Raw genomic sequence first — 6,869 nt, 5'->3', positions numbered from 1 at the left:
ATATAATGGGTGGGTGGATATGGGGTTTGTGGGGAGCATGGAGAGGGAGTGTGTGTGGAGGGGGCGCGTGGGTGTAGCAGTGAGCAGGGCCTCTCCCCTTCCCCCAAGGTGCACAGGTGTGTGTGTGGGGGGGTACGTATGGGGTGGTGGGGTTTGTGGGGGGTATGAGGAAGGGTGTGGGTGGGTGCGGTGTTTGCGGGGTGTGTGATTGTATGTGGTTGTGGGATTTGGGTATGGTGGGGTGTGCATGGGAGCCTCCTGTGCACGCCCCTTGAGCCAGTCAGTACTCACCCCTGCCCCACAAAAGCCCGAAACCCACACACCCTGCAGCGCCTCAGCACCATCAACAGCACTGGCCAGGCAGAAACTCTTGCTCAGTGTTGGGGAAAAGCAACCTGTCCCTCTCGCTGCTGCTCGTCGCTTCCTGGTACAGCCACCCAGAGCCCACCCCTGAGACTCCTCTGTGCTGCCACCGTTGCCCTGCGGGGCAGCTTGGAGGCAACGATGATGGCAGCAGAGCTGCAGGGCTGTCCATGGGCAGGCTGTAGCAGGAAGTTCCTGGCAGCGATGAGGGGAAGGGGCTGCTTTTCCACTGCGCTGAGCACCAGTTTCTGCCCGACCGGTGCTGCTGCTGCTACTGTTTAGTGTGAGCAGGTGACTCTGAACCAGGGGCAGGGTAGGCTGGGTTGGGGCTGTGGCATGGATCCTCACTGGTACCATGGGGCTGGGGCCAGTGGCATTGTTAGATGGAAGAAGCTGCCACTGCCTGGTCTGCTTAGAAAGGCAGTCCAGCTGTGGAGCTGCCCCAGCCCTGCTGCGTGCCCAGGCAGCGGCAAAACGCACCACAGCCAGACGGTGCCTGGGTGAGACAGGACTGAGGAAGACGCTGTGGGCTAGACAAAGCCCCCCTGCGGGCTGGATTCAGCCCATGGGTCATATTCTGCCCACCCCTACACTAGTTCAACAGCACTGTATTAGCAAAAGTGTCATATGTAGAACAATGGAGGTAATAATTCCTTTCTAGTCAGTGCTGCTGAGATTTCAGCTGGAGTTGTGGACCCCACATTTAAGAATGACGTCAAAAAATAGAAGGGTATACAAAAGAGCATAACATGGATGAATAAAGGTTTGGCAAACATGGTGTGCAAGGAAAGACTGAAGAGACTAGGTTTGTTTATTTTAAAATAGTGGTCACCTACTCCTCATGGTATACTGCTGCGTACCTTTTTATGGATTAATGTTCAACTGCTATACAAACAAATAGTGAGAGACAGTCCCTTCCCCAAGAACTTTCAATATAAGATGAAACAAGGCTCTCTTACAGCTTCCTGGAAACTAGACCATGGCGGACTGGTAAAGTGCCTTCCAATGGCAGTAGATGGGTATGAGGTTTGTTGTGAAACTACCATTCCTTTTCTTTAAATTATGAGCACAACTCCCTGTCCCAACTACAATCAGAGGAAGAACTTTCCATCTTTTCCCCCATCTTGAAGCAGCCTTCTCCTCTCCTCCTTGGCTGGTGCAACAAGAACATCCCTTCCTGCTTAATACTGCATACACATACACCTTCCCCAAGCTGCCTTGCTATTTCTGGTTCAGGGGAACATCAAGTCCAAACGGGGAGGGGAATTTCTCAAAGAAACTCATAAGACGCAATGTTCCAAGTAACCAGGACCTATTTGATAGCTTGTGTCCAGATCAAAAATGTTATGAGTGACTTCAGGACACAGAGTGACTGAACAATGTCACCTGCTAGTAGGATAGTGGTTTTGTCAAAGCAAGTTTTCGAGATCTGTCATAAGAGAGAACAGATTCTTCCATGTCAGAGTTATGGAAACAAAGTAAAACTTCCAGGAACTGCACTAGTTCATGCCTGAAGTGAATTTCTATCCTTACTAGCTATGCATCCTTCTTGTAAGCACTGCTATCATATAAATTATTGGTGTACAAGTTGCTCCTAATGGCTACTGTCTCCCAACTAGAAACTGCAGAGGAGGGTCATCCTATTTGCATGCTACTGTCTGTGCATGTATCTGAGCTACAGACTATTAATTTTTATTAATCTTGATGCATTTTGAGTTATCTGTTCCTGACTATGGAATGACTTATGGAATGTGAATTTTTTTTTTCTCTGAATTGTTTTACTTCAAAGAAATACCTGCCTAACTAATATTGACTTAAAGAATTGTTCACGTGAACATACAAATAGCAGAAAGTATCAACCAAACACATTTCTAGTTAGTAAAGTACATACTTACTACAACCTCTCCAACTACTGCCTTCTTTCCTGATTGCCTTAAAACAAAAAGCATGAATTAAATTGCAAATGAACAATGAATTAAGAGGCACATGGTCCAAAGGATTGAGCCCTGGGCTCAGAGCCAGGAGTTCCTGGGTTCACTCTCAGCTCTTGTATGAATTTGCAGTTTAGCATCGGGTGAGTTGCTTATCTACGGACCTCTCTGACTATTTGTAATGTGGCAATAATAACAACCTAGAGCAGGGGGCTAGTTACACAGATTAACTAGCTTCTGTTAAGCACTTGGTAAATATTGTGGATTCCTTAGAAGGAATCAATCGTAATTATCAGATCATAAGTGAAATTCATTTTTGGTAAAAAGCCTTAATTCCAGCATCTTTTATCTCCTATGTACCCTCTAGGCCAATGCCATTTTTCCAAGCACTTCTAAATTTTGTTTCCCTTTCTTAAGTCCTCATATCTGCAAAACATCTCTTAAACTCAGCCCATTTCCATCAGTCTCCCACCCTTCAATCCAACCCTCAAACACCTGCGACTCATGAGTATCTGTTATTTTTCCATCTTCTTTAATTTTATTCCTTTCCCCTTTTTTCTTGGACCTTGCCACATGGCTTTCCTATACCATGTCAGCAAGCTCCGTCTTCCACATAGGAAGAGAACCACCCCACCCCGCTCTTTCCCAAACCTCCTTAAAATATTCTAAGCTCCCTTAGTGAACAGGTTTTTTTGATCTACACAACTGAGCAACAAATGATTTAAGAGGAACAAGCAAGCTCTCTCAAAGGGCTTAGCAGATATTCACAAACAGTACAGAGACCAATTCACCTTCACCCAATGGGCATTAAGACCAGCAGAACTTGTTCTCAGAGTAAGCTAGTTTTTTCTGTCTGCAATTTTCTGCTAGCACTGAAAATGACCCTTTGGGAAAATAATGCTCTCTTGGGTCCCAACAATGGCAACAACTGAACCAGTGCTGATCACAGTTCAGCTGCAAGTACAAATTTATTCTGAACAGGTTTAGAATAAAAAAAATGTTTAAAGCCCTGCCAGACATTACAATACTGACATGACTGGGATCTGAGAAATGTTATATCCCATCTCAAACACTTTGCTTCCTGGCATGCCAGATGTGCATGGCAGGATGTGCAATGTTTGGGATAGGACATAAAACTTTTCAGATTCAATCATACAATGGGGCAGCCTACAGCCAATCCCCATAATTTGGACTTCTGGGGCCAAAGCTGAGAAACTATACTGATTGTCTGACCTGGTTCTGGACAGCCCAGGTACTTACAGTAACCCAGCACTTTAAGTGTGAGGGATATTTTTAAACTGCCAGGCACAAAGGTTGAAAAGGTTCCTGGTGGGAGGAGCCGGACCAGAACAGCCCTGGACAGGTTCCAGACCTGGGGCTGTCCAGGACCTGATGCTGACAATCAGAGTCGCTCACTGATAGCTTCGGTGTGAAGGGGCCTGCCACACATTCCATTTCTGGCGCCATATAATCCAGACACAGATGTTTGTGGAACACCTTTGTGGCTGACTTGCCCCTGGAACATGTTAACTGTGCTATATGTAACGTGTACTGGGGCCTAAAATGCCAGTAGCCACCTGGATCCAAATACAAATTAACTCTACTACTGCTGTTACCACTAATGCAGCTGGTTACTATAAAAACAAAACTGCTAGAGTAGCACAGCCTTGAACAATCTAAGGCAAAAACATGGCTCAACCTTCCAGTTATGTTTTCAGGATAGTCTTAATGAGCCAGCAGCCTGTGGCAAGGTGAGCAAAAAATTATCTTTTCTTGTTAAACAAAAGTCTTAGCCGAGTGAAAGTTACTTCAGCCACTTTGATGCTGTCCTTAGTTCTTTCTACCAAAGCTTTGCCCAACGTCTGTCTTGCAAGGACTGAATGATAAAAGGATTAAAGAGGCATGCTATATACAGCTGACATGAAAACCTCCCGTGGTTAAGCATATGGAACCATTCAGCTTGAAGCAGGAAAACTAACAGAAAAGTTACTAGTGATATAGAGGTAATCTCTAGTTTTCAATTGTTATTAAAAACTTTCCTGGAATTTTCTATGTGCATGGCTACTGATTTTCAGTATAAGATGTTGTATATGATATTTAACATTATATCAAATGCAACTTCTCTGTCAAGCAATGCCTAACATTTTCAGACAAGAACGAATCAGAGTAGAAAATATAATCCAAAAAGATATAGCTAAAATCCACATACAGTATTTCCAGGTACAGTTTTTACCCCAAAACAAGACTCATTTTTAACATTATACAAAACTAAGTCGTGAAAGTATATGTGGAACTGGATCTGACTAAGCCATGTTTGGAGAAACATTAGTGAATAAAGGTAATCGCAGTAAGAGACAGAATCTTTCTATACTACTGCTCTTAGAATCTAGGTTATTTAGGACTGAGTAATAGAATAAGAAATATGCAACTCCCATTCACAGAAATGACGACAAGTAGTGAGCCTCTGGCTTTTTGGAGCCCTGTATTCAATTAACTAAGGTGTGCAGCACACATGCATTAAACCATTTCAACTACACAAAGCTGGACAAGCACACAAAATAATTGTCTCTGAACATATAACCAAATGTTTGAAACAGAAGCAGCAGTAAGGATGTAGCCAGCCATGCACCAAGAAAATGTGCTTTACATAAAACACATTTAACTTTCCTATGTTATTATTCTAATTTCACTTCTTCTTTCAAGTATGAATACTACTTCAGGGAAAGCAGAACCAATTAACTGGGTTTACAATCACAAAAGCTTGCAGATAAATAATCTCTCTCAAGTACTTTATAAAATGGCTCCTTTGTTTCAAAAACCTTTGTAACCAGAACAGTTATGATCTGAACATCAAGCTGTCTGGATTACAACAGTATTTCTCATCATTTTTTTGCATAAACCATGGCTTCTTTTCTCTAACACAGTGATTCTCAAACAAGGTGCTGTGCCACAGCACCCAGAGGTGCCTTGAGATCCTTCCAAGAATGCCATGGGGTGCCATGCAATGTCAGCACTGGTAGGTATGCAACCATGATTCACAGGGCAAACCCAAAGATTTCCAATGGGAACGAATAGTGTTAAAAATACTCTAATTTGTTGTGGTCTCTCTGAGTTCACTGCAATAGAAAAATTGCTCCATTACTTTTCTAATCAAAAAACTAAAAGAAGAATTTTCCCAGGGCTGCTTTGAACCTAACAATAGGTGCTTTGAGTCTAAAAAGGTTGGGAGCCACTGTTCCAATATCTTTTTTAAAGGGGCTGGAAAGGAAAGAAGGGCATATCAAACTGAAGACTGCAAGCTTTAAGGACTATGGAGCAAACTTGGAGACTGAGTTGAATTTTTAATATTGTACAGGATGATGGCAGACCAGGGCCCTGACTGATCTCCCTTACGCTGCTGCAAGTCCTGTAATTTCAGGGAGCTATTCCAAATTTGTAACCGTGCAACAGAGACAGACACCTGGGACCAGATTCAGCCCCTTCAGCACCTGCTTCCCTCCACCATCCTGGCAGGCAGCTCCACTGGTATGAGGATGGTTGTCAAGCCATCAGCATGACATAAAGACACTGCAGAGCCGCAGAGCCATACACCTGGATATCTGCCCAGAGCCTGCCAGCCTGCTCCCCTCTTGGGGTGCTGAAAGAACCATTTGTTCCTGTGAAACCACCTGGTTTCCATCCTGCCTGGAGCCTCTGAGGGTGAAGGGACACACCTGAATGCCCTGAGCCCGAACTGCACCGAGTCTCTCAACTCCTTCCACCAGGGGACCAGACCCTGAAAGCCCCTGAACGAGCCAGGACTGCGTGACACGGCCAGACGCTGGCGGCGACTGCAGCTCTGCACAGCATCCACCTGCCGTGGCAATAAAACCTTCTTCTCCTTCTCACCCCCCCGCTTTCTCCTCTCTCTTGTCAGTTTCTGTTTCTACAAGCCTGGCTTCTGAATCTCCAAATCTTTTCCAAATTGATTTGGATGCTTCCTATTTGATTCAGACCTTTTGATGGGTCTCCTGATTCAATTTGGATTTGGAGATTCAGCCGCTGAATCAGGCTGAATCTCCTTTGAATTGAATCAGCCACTGAAGCTTCACACAGCCCTATCATCAAGTCTAGAAAAAGGAAATGCTCACAGTTAATCTACTTTATAGTTATGAAAGTGTGATCCAGTCTCTTACTGCTTCACAATGAAAATTCCAAAGCCACAGGCAGAGAAGAGAAAGGAGTATACTAAAAGGTGGGTGACATTCAGGCTCAAAATCTTATAACCCTAGCACCCTGCAACAGTGTATACTGCTCATTTCAAAGCAGTTATCTCACTGGGATGGGGGCACAGGAATCAAGGGAAATATGTCAAAATGGTTTGACTCCCTCTTGGGGTTAAATGGTAGTGACATTTAACTGCATCTCTTCCACCATATCTTTTGCTTGTAGAGAACTGTAAAGATGCATTTTCTCTCCTCTGTCCCATTAAATATTCCATGTTGCAGCTGCTAAGAATAATTATGAGGTGTAAAACAAAGCATAAGCCCAAGAGGTCAGGTAAATACATTCCAGGGTACATCTCTGCTACCCTCC

At 44.2% G+C, this 6,869-nt stretch overlaps 1 protein-coding gene across 4 annotated transcripts in view; it reads right to left on the bottom strand.

Moving 5' to 3' along the window:
- The window catches only part of ELMOD1 (ELMO domain containing 1), a 67,032-nt gene extending 60,924 nt beyond the window's left edge, over nucleotides 1-6,108 (bottom strand). For 2 of the 4 annotated variants that reach the window (XM_019525248.1, XM_019525247.1), the window contains exon 1: nucleotides 6,008-6,106. The gene's annotated coding sequence lies outside the window, so the exon portion shown is untranslated. Of the gene's footprint in view, nucleotides 1-6,007 lie in introns of all 4 variants that reach the window. The other 2 variants (XM_019525250.1, XM_019525249.1) reach the window with 2 other exon arrangements.
- Nucleotides 6,109-6,869: the final 761 nt, after the last annotated feature.

Source organism: Gavialis gangeticus, unplaced genomic scaffold (assembly GCF_001723915.1).
Source record: "Gavialis gangeticus isolate Ggan-Ray unplaced genomic scaffold, GavGan_comp1, whole genome shotgun sequence".
Taxonomy (NCBI): domain Eukaryota; kingdom Metazoa; phylum Chordata; order Crocodylia; family Gavialidae; genus Gavialis; species Gavialis gangeticus.
The sequence above is the reverse complement of the archived record's forward strand: the minus strand, read 5'-3'. Positions and strand labels throughout refer to the sequence as shown.